The 10,247-nt window shown below is 45.1% G+C and overlaps 1 pseudogene; it reads left to right on the forward strand.

Annotated features, from left to right (window-relative positions):
- Positions 1-3,649: 3,649 nt before the first annotated feature.
- Positions 3,650-5,895, forward strand: LOC120057969 (annotated as a pseudogene).
- Positions 5,896-10,247: the final 4,352 nt, after the last annotated feature.

The raw sequence follows: 10,247 nt of genomic DNA on the forward strand, positions 1-10,247 counted from the left end.
GGTTCGTCAGGCTCCCACGCCTTAGTGGGATCGTCAGGCTTTCATGCCTCTCCCGGATCGTCAGGCTCCCATGCCTCAGCTGGTTAGCCAGGCTCCCACGTCTCTGCCGGTTCGTCGGGCTTCTACGCCTCAGCTAGCTTGTCCAGTGCCCATGCCTCGGCCGGCCCATCAGGCTTGCCCAGGTGGTATGCCAGGTGGTTCCCCTAGAGGGTGTGGTACTATCACGCCTGCTCCCGCTCCCCCTCTCTGGCGCTTGAGGGTGCCAGGCTGCCCTTCATTACGCACACCTGTCAACATCATTACGCACAGCTGCTCAATATTGGACTCACCGGGACTCCATTACTTTGTTGATTGCCCTTCTATATCTGTCTGTTCCTCAGTTGGATCCCCCGTGTCAGCATTATTGTCGTTATATTCCCCGTCCAGACGCTGTTCTTGTTTTGATTTGATGTCCGTTTTCCCAGTAAATGTTCACTCCCTGTACTTACTTCTCGTCTCCAGCGTCGATCCTTACAGCTTGCTGTATAAAAAGGCAGACAGGGGTTGAAGCATTATTACTCTTTGATTGAACATTAGAATAGTCAAAACGAGTGACCTACTCGGCTTTGCGCTTGGTATGATCGTCGGTGCCAGGCGCGCCGGTTCCATTATCTCAGAAACGGCCAGCCTCCTGGGCTTTTCACGCACAACAGTCTCTAGGATTTACCAAAATTGGTGCCACAAACAAAAAACATCCAGTCAGCGGCAGTCCTGTGGGTGAAAACAATTTGTTGATAAGAGAGTTCGAAGGAGAAGGGCAAGAATCGTGCAAGCTAACAGGCGGCCACAAACAAGCATATAACAGCGCAGTACAACAGTGGTCTGCAGAAAGGCATCTCGGAAAGCACAATTCGTCAGTCCTTGCCACAAATGGGCTATTGCAGCAGACGACCACACCGGGTTCCACTCCTATCAGCTAAAAACAAGAAGAAGCGGCTCCAGTGCGTACGCGATCACCAACACTGGACAATTGAGGAGTGGAAAAACATTGCCTAGTCCGACAAATCACTTTTCCTGTTGTGTCATGCTGATAGCAGGCAGAATTTGGCATAAGCAGCATGAGTCAATGGTCCCATCCTGCCTGGTGTCAACGGTACAGGCTGGTGGCGGTGGTGTAATGGTGTGGGGAATGCTTTCCTGTCATACGTTAGGTCCCTTGATACCAATTGAGCAACATTTGAACGCCACAGCATCTCTAAACATTTTTCCTGACCAGGTGCATCCCTTCAAGTCTACAAGGGGATCTGACCCGGTACTAGATGGGTGTACCTAAAAAACTGGCCACTGAGTGTATATAAAACACAGGAAAATCTCATTTTTTGACTGCACTAGACCTGTGAGTAAAACAATGTAAGTCACACAGTATAGTGAGAATAGCCTACCCTGTCATCAGCCTGCGACTCTATCGATACTGAGAGACAGTCACTGCCCTGGGGATGTCTTAGTCAGCACACAGACAGTGACACATAAAGCACACACACACAATTGTCAGTTAGGACACACATAAACACATTAATCTATACCCAGGTACAGACAGATACACACACACTCACGCATATATGCACATACACACAACTATAAACATACAGATAGATGTACACAAATGACGTGTGGTTGTTAAAGTGGTACTGTAGAAGACAGATCAAAACATTGTATGATGTCATGTTCCATTGTGCATAATTATATCAGCGACATGTCAGTGTAACCCAGGTGTAACCTCATAAAACGCCTAAGATAATCCTATGGTTCTTCTAGCTGCTGCATGTTCTGGTTTATGGATATATTTGTTGTTTATTTGTCAAGGACCAGACCACTCACTTATATGCAGGACCACTGTCTTGCATTGTAAGTTACCTGTCAAGCTCAATAACATCTGTGGTGTCCGGGTAAGTCACGTAGAACAGTATGATATTACAGTGAAACTAGTGCACAATAAATACACTCTCACATACATCTAAATGCTTCTCTCTGAAGTGTGGTCATATATTATGTCATTCAGCTCTGTGTTGTTTTGTGGAGACTGAGGACAAGCAGAAGCATGCAATCTTCCTCTCCAATTGGCCAAATCCTGTGCTCTTAGTCGGGTTTGGTCAGACCTCGCTGTGGCCTTCTAAGCATTGCCTTTCCCAGTAGCTTTCCTGAAGTTTCTGTGGTAATTGTCTGTGTCCAATCTACCCGTATTCACAAAGCTGTGTAATTTTTACTGTCACATTCATTTAACATTTACATTTTAGTAATTTAGCAGATGCTCTTATCCAGAGCGACTTACAGGAGCAATTAGGGTTAAGTGCCTTGCTCAAGGGGCAGAGGCAGATTTTTCATCTAGTCGGCTCAGGGATTCAACCAGCGACCTTTCAGTTACTGGCCCAATGCCCTTAACCGCTAGGCTACCTTCCTCACACTCCATTCTGCCGACCTACCGCACACTCCTATATGAATCTAGTGTTTCAAAGTTCACTGTCAGTGTGTTTCCCCTTAGATTACACTACACTTCCCATGAGCAGTGTGACTGGCCGCTGCTAACACCATTCCTGTCCTGTTAGATGGGATTGGGACTTTTGTAATGGCTCCACCCTGTGGTGAGCATTGAGCAGTGTGCTGAGTTCATTTATTTATGTATTTATTTAACCTTTATTTAACTAGGCAAGTCAGTTAAGACAAATTCTTATTTACTATGACGGCCTACCAAAAGGCAAAAGGCCTCCTGCAGGGACGGGGGCCTTGGATTAAAAATCGAAATAAACAAAATAAAATAAATCTAAATAAAAATAAATAGTAGCAGGAGACTTGGGTATAGTTTTTTAAATCTAGCATTACTTCTGCACTCCTGTGTATTGTGAAACTCAATATTTCTACCCTGGTGGGAGACTGGGAAGAGAGAATAGGAGTTTGTGTGTTATTAAACACATTTAAGAATGGTATTAAATATATGTTTGTATCTCTCCTCTCAGTTTACGTGTAAGTGTCTGTATGTAGTATTGTAGTGTGTTGAAACAGTTAATGACAGCTATGTGTTGTTCCTCAGGATGTGTGTGTGAGGGCTGACAGACTGGGTCCAGCCATGGAATCAGAGCGGAACTGCAGCTCTTTCTGTGACTCCAGACTCTGCCTCATCCACCCTGGAGTCAATACACAGAAGGGCCTGGAGATACTGCAGAGACTATGTACCCTCAGCACGGTAAACACACGCACACGCACACGCACATGCACACACACAAACACTTGCTTTTGTATTGACCTCTGTGCCCATTGCCCAAAGTGTCAGCCCACTGGGCACACAGTGGTTGAATCAACGTTGTTTCCACGTTGTTTCAATAAAATGACGTTGTGCCAACTTGGAATAGACGTTGAATTGACATCCGTGCCCAGTGGGAGGGTCAAGTGTAAGGTTGGTGTTACACCCTTCTAAATGATCTCTTTTCAATTTAATGAGCTAAACTAATAACATATCATGTGAACATTGTGATATTTTTATGATATAATTGTATTACAACAGTGAAAAAAGTATGTAGAGAGTTCACCCATATAAAAAGTAATCTGCTCCTTTAAGAGATGGAAAAGGAAGCTCAATGTATTTCAATGTGGTGTCAGGAGGAGCCTGGTGCTGAAATGAAACTAAACAGCAGAGCTGAATGTTGAGGACCCGAACACACTTTCTCCTTATACATTTCTTTGAGCACGAAGTCTCCTGCACTTGGAGTCGTCAGGATTCAAGAGCAAAACAAAGATCAGTCAACAACACCCATCGTCTCAGGTAAGAACCCACTGGGCACTGACTTCCACTCAACGTCTCTTCCACGTTGGTTCAACCCAACCAGTGTGTGCCCAGTGGGAAGAGAAAGAACAAATCTTCTCATGTTCTTATGTATCACAGCTACTCTTGTTTGCTCTGTGTTTAAAATTCCTGCTTTATTGTTTATTTAATAAATAAAATAAGTGAGAAGGAAATACATACAGTAAGTGTACATATTTTGTAAATGCTAAAATAACACAGATTGCTGACTCATTCAGGAAAGTTGATTTCACTTTCTGTTTGTTCGCAGGCATGGCATCATTTAGCACTGTGCTGTCTGAAGATCAGTTCCATTGCTCTGTCTGTCTGAATGTTTTCAAGAATCCAGTCACAACCCCATGTGATCACAACTTCTGCATGGCTTGTATCAACGAATACTGGAGAACCAATGTCATGTGCCAGTGTCCACTGTGTAAGCACACATTCCCCAAAAGACCTGAGCTAAAGGTCAATACTTTCATTTCTGAACTGGTTGATCGCTTCTGGGCACCAGGTCAAGGGAATGACACCAACCACTTGGAGCAAGCGGCGGCCAAACCTGGCGGTGGAGAAGTGAACTGCGACTTCTGCATTGGAGGGAAGGTCAAGGCCATGAAGTCTTGTCTAAATTGTCAGGCTTCATACTGTGAGACTCATCTGGAGACTCATAAGAATGTCCCAGCTTTAAAGAAACACAAGCTGATCAACCCTGTGGGGAATCTTGAAGAACGATTGTGTAAGAGGCATGATAGACCTCTGGAGCAGTTTTGTAAGACTGACCAGACATATGTGTGTCAGTTCTGCACAGAGACTGACCACAATGCCCACAACATCGTCTCTCTAGTGGACGAAAGCAGGGACATGAAAGCTCAGCTGGAAAAGATTGATGTTGATGTGAAGCAAATAATTCAGGGTCGACTGCAGAACGTTAAGGAGATTAAAGGAACAGCACAGTCCAACAAAATAAATGCAGAGAAAGAGATAAAGGAAAGCTTGCAGGTCTTTACAGAATTAATGTGCTCTATTGAGAGTAGCCAGGCTGAGCTTATTGAGGCGATTTGAGGAGAAGCAGAAAGCAGCTGAGAGGCAGGCTGAAGGGCTCATTAAAGAGCTGGAGACGGAAATCACTGAGCTAAAGCAGTGACGCTCTAAGCTAGAGCATCTCTCACACACCAGGGACTACTTTCACCTGCTCCAGAGCTTCCCATCCCTGAGCAAAAAGAACCACCAAGGACTGGTCGGAGATCAGGATTCAGTGTTGAGTATATCGGAACTGTGAGGAACGCTGCGAGGACGGCTGGCTCTCAGTTTGAAGAGACACTGAACAAGGAAGTGAAGAGGTTATGTGATGCTGAGCTGAAGATGATACAGCAGTGGTCAGTAGATGTAAGTCTGGACCTTGATACTGCCCACCCAAATCTTCTCCTCTCTGAAGATGCGAAACAAGCAAGACATGCTGGTAGAAGACAAAACCTCCCTGGCAACCCATAAATGTTTTTCTACATTTCCAGCGTCCTGGGAAAGGAGGGCTTCTCCTCAGGGAGATTCTACTACGAGGTGCAGGTGAAGGGAAATACTCTCTGGAGTGAAGGAGTGGCCAGAGTGTCCATCAACAGAAAGGTTATTGCAGCAAAGCCTGAGAATGGACTCTGGACTGTCCAGCTGGGAAAAGGGAATGTCTACCAGGCCTGCACCACAGACTCTACCCCCCTCTCCCTGAGTAAGAAGCCCCAGACGATAGGGGTCAATGTGGACTATGAAGAGGGTGAGGTCTCCTTGTACGATGCTCATACCAAGTCTCGTATCTACTTGTTTACTGGTTGTACCTTCACTGACAAACTTTACCCATACTTCAACCTTGGGTTTTGTGGCATTGATAAAATGTCAGCACCATTGATCATCTCTCCGGGAGACAATCTGATTGAGATTTCACAACCTCACCCAGCCAACATGTATCCATCCAACCCCGGTTGTACTTACTGCCAAATCCTCTAAAACAACGATGGAGGACGCTTGGAGGAAGCTCTGGTGGACATTCCTGCAGTTAGCATGCCAATTGCACGCTCCCTCAAAACATGAGACATCTGTGGCATTGTGTTGTGTGACAAAACTGCACATTTTAGAGTGGCCTTTTATTGTCCGCAACACAAGGTGCACCTGTGTAATGATCATACTGTTTAATGAACTTCTTAATATGCCACACCTGTCAGGTGGATGGATCATCTTGGCAAAGTAGAAATGCTCACTAACAGGGATGTAAAATTTAGTGCACAAAATTTGAGAAAAATAAGCATTTTATGCGTATGGAACATTTCTGGGATCTTTTCTTTCAGCCCATGAAATATGGGACCAACAATTCACATGTTGCGTTAATATGTTTGTTCAGTGTATATACTGTATATAGATTGTATCTTGCTCAGAAATCTGGAATCACATTTGCTGGAGTATATTGTGATGTCTTTTACGATTGAATGATGACAAACTGAACATGTAGCTTCTTACTAATCCTGCCCCAATATATGCATCTGTATCTGAAAAATAGTGTGTGAAAATATTACATTTAATCATCTTTGCATGAATAAAATTATCTGAAATGGGCACACTGCTTTTCGATATCTTTGTTTTTTGGTCAAATCCTCAGTAAATCTTCTGTGGCTACAACAAAAACAGTGTTATGAACTCCTACATAATATGAACAGAAAGTGTGAAGGTATTGGATAAATGGCAACCATAAAGATACATGGTTCAGCTGACAGTCATGTTAAGGGTTAATTCATCCATGTACTTTACCTTTGAGAGAAGCTGCAGTACAGCTTAGCAGTAAGACACAGGAACAAGCCATGGTAAATGGCACTCTAAAGTGAGACTGGAGAACTTTATGCTTAGGCATAGCAAAATTCCCTCACAGATCACTCTACAAGAGTGAGTACAAAATATACTGACTTTGACACGGCTGCACCTTCTGAATACACACACAGAGGTGAGTGGAAGTTTGTAAAACAGCTAGCTGGAGCTTGTCTGAGCAGTCAGCTGTGAATGCCCTCACCCGCTAGTAATTATTTCTGTTTGTTAAGATTCTGACTCGCTACAGGCAGATATGTCCATATCTAGAGTTTTATTGGCTCTTGTTCACCACCACACACCAGCACACACAAACACATAGAAGTGGTCTTTGTGATACATATGAGGGAATGGACTTGTGGTTTTAATGGATGCACGCAAATCTTCCTAGTAAACACACTGACAACTTGGTCGGCAGCCAAACTTGCATCTTCTTCTATGTCTTCTATGACATAATGGTGGTCCGCAAACCAACGTTGAAGGTGCATGCTGCCCCCTACTGTGCTGGAGTGTGTGGGCAATCACGGTTTACAACATGTCTAAATCCTCCTACCAAACTCAGTACTTCTGAGACAATAAAAAAGAGCCCTACTAACTTCTAATAAACCCTCCCCCATCCCCCAAATCCCTTCCACCCCCCCAACCTCAATGACCCTACACTTCAATCTTTCCCTCTCTTCAACATACTTACAACAATATAACAGCACATGCTCCATCGTTTCATCGACAATACAGTCCAGACACAAACCATTCACATGCTTGCCAACCAGATGTAATAACGAGTTCAATGTACAATGTCCTAAGTGGGGCCTCCCGAGTGGTGCAGCTGTTTAAGGCACTGCATCACAATGCTTGAGGCGTCACTACAGCTCCGGGTTTGATCCCAGGCTGTGTCACAGCCGGCCGTGACCAGGAGACCCATGAGGCTAAGCACAATTGGCTCAGCATCGTCCGGGTTAGGAGAGGGTTTGGCCGGCCGGGATTTCCTTGTCCCATCACGCTCTAGCGACTCCTTGTGGCCGGGCGGGCACATGCAAGCTGACTCTGGTCGCCAGCTGGACGGTGTATCCTCTGACACATTGGCGTGTCAAGAAGCAGTGTGGCGTTGCAGAGTCGTGTTTCGGATGACGCAGGGCTCTCGACCTTCACTTCTTATGAGTCCGTAGGGGAGTTGCAACGATGGGACAAGACTGTAACTACCAATTGGATATCACGAAATTGGGGAGGAAAAAGGAGTAAAGGTACAAACAAACAAAAAAATGTCCTAAGCACAATCGAGCAAACACCACCTCTTCCTTCTTAATCTGACCTCTGAATCTTGGTCCACCGACCTTTCTTTGGAGGGCAAATAAATACCGGCCCTTGGGAACTTGCGTCTTCATCTGCCGACAGCGATGGCCACTCTGACCTGGAGTGGGAGGGGTCACAGTCCAAATGTGCATTTGGGCACTCTGATTGGTGGAAACCAGGATGTTGTGATAGACAGCTGAGAAGGGGAGAAATCACCCTAATGAGTCTGTGGGGAAAGTCACATGCATAGGCATGGCCTTTTTTTGCAGGTTATTTAATTTGTGCTGCATTGCGTCTGTTGTATGTTATGTTTAGGGCCTTGTGTCTTGCACAATCATGTGACATGCCTGGATTTTAACCTATGTTCTAAGATTTTTCATCAAACTGTCCCCATTTCTTTTTATATCAGATGGTCCAGCACCATCCTCAGAGAACTGCTTAAATATTTATTGTAATTCTCATTTATGGATAACGCTTTTAAATGCAGGATAAAATCTTGCTATGTCACGTGATTGCTCAGAACACTTAGTTATGTTGCTGTTTATTCAAGTTTCAACACCTGTCACAGCCCAGTTATAAATATCGTGAAGGGGATAAATACAGTTCAATTGAGTTTTTGTATTACATTACACTTCACTGTGTTATGCTGATCGACAGATTGAACAAGTGGGAATGTCCTCACAGTGCCCTTTCTTGTTTTTATTTCTTAATAAATATTTGTTCCTAAACACCATATTTCTGAATAAAATATAAAACCATAATGATACGTTAGTACTACTGTTTACATGTATTGCGAAAGCTAGTTGGGCATAACTGCGTAGTGTGGTTGTCTACAACCGTACACTAGAGAAAAAATTACAGTAAAAAATTCTGGTGTCAAGAGCCAAGAGATTTCATAAAGTCCCATGTAGTTTTTTGTTGGATCTCTTCCCAGACCCAGACATGGCTTCCACCAGCAGCCTGCTGTCTCAGGAACAGTTCCTGTGCCCCATCTGTCTATATGTGTTCACCAGCCCAACCCCATGTGGACACAACAAGGACTACATACATGGGTACTGGCATACCACCAGCCCGTGTCAGTGTCCCATGTGTAAGCAGAAATTCAGCAGAAGACCTGATCTCAAAGTCAATACTTTCATATCTGAAATGGCCAATCAGTTCAGGAGGTCAGTTGAAACGAGTGCGACTGCTACTTTTTACCCAGGACCAACCGCTGAACCAAGCCCAACCCCAAGCTGCCCAATGCGGAGAAGTACCCTGTGACATCTGCACTGGGAGGAAAGGCAAGGCCTTGAAGTCCTGCCTGGAGTGTCGGGCGTCTTACTGGGAGATTCACTTGGAACTTCACCACGTACTGACCACCTTCAAGAAACACAACCTGATCAAGCCTGTGATGAACATGGAGGACAGAGTGTGTAAGAGGCAGCAGAAGCTTCTTGAGCTGTTCTGTAGAAGTAACCAGACGTACATGTGTCAGGTATGCACTGAGAAAAGACAAGAAACACAACACTGTCCCATTGGAGAAGAAAAGGAGGCTTCATCTAGCGAACATGGAAGATGTCATGCAGCAGATGATTCAAGGTCGACAGCAGAAAGTGAAGGACATCAAAGACACAGTACAATCAGGCAGAATAAATGCAGAGAGAGATATTAGGGAGAGCTTGGAGGTCTTTACTGCTCTGGTGCGCTCCATTCAGAGAAGCCAGGCTGAGCTCATTGAGGTGATTGGGGAGGAACAGAAAGCAGCAGAGAGGCAGGCTGAAGGAGAGACACTGAGCTGGAGCAGCTCTCACACACTGAGGACCACCTTCACCTCATCCATAGCTTCCCATCCCTGTGCACTCCTCCTCTCACCAAGAACTGGTCTGAGATCAGGGGTCAATGTGTTGTGTACGTAAGAACAGTTAGGAGAGCTGTTAGTAGTGCTTGGTCCCCGTTTGAGAAGTCACTGAAGAATGAAGTGAAAAGATTGTGTGACACAGAACTTACAAGAATTAAGCAGTGTGCCGTGGATGTGACCCTTGACCCTGATTCAGCTACCCCAAACTCTTCCTCTGACAACGGTAAACAAGTGGCCCACGGCAAAACAGCGCTGAACCTCCCTGACAACCCTGAGAGGTTTTACCCTTGTCTCCGTGTCCTGAGGAAGGAGGGCTTCTCCTCAGTGAGGTTCTACTACAAGGTGCAGGTGAAGGGTAAGACCAAGTGGGACATAGGAGTGGGGAGAGAGTCTGTCAACAAGAAAGGAGGGAATAGCCTAAACCCTGAGCGTGGCTACTGGACAGTCGGCCTGAGGAACAGGACT

Source organism: Salvelinus namaycush, chromosome 13, assembly GCF_016432855.1.
Source record: "Salvelinus namaycush isolate Seneca chromosome 13, SaNama_1.0, whole genome shotgun sequence".
NCBI lineage: Eukaryota > Metazoa > Chordata > Actinopteri > Salmoniformes > Salmonidae > Salvelinus > Salvelinus namaycush.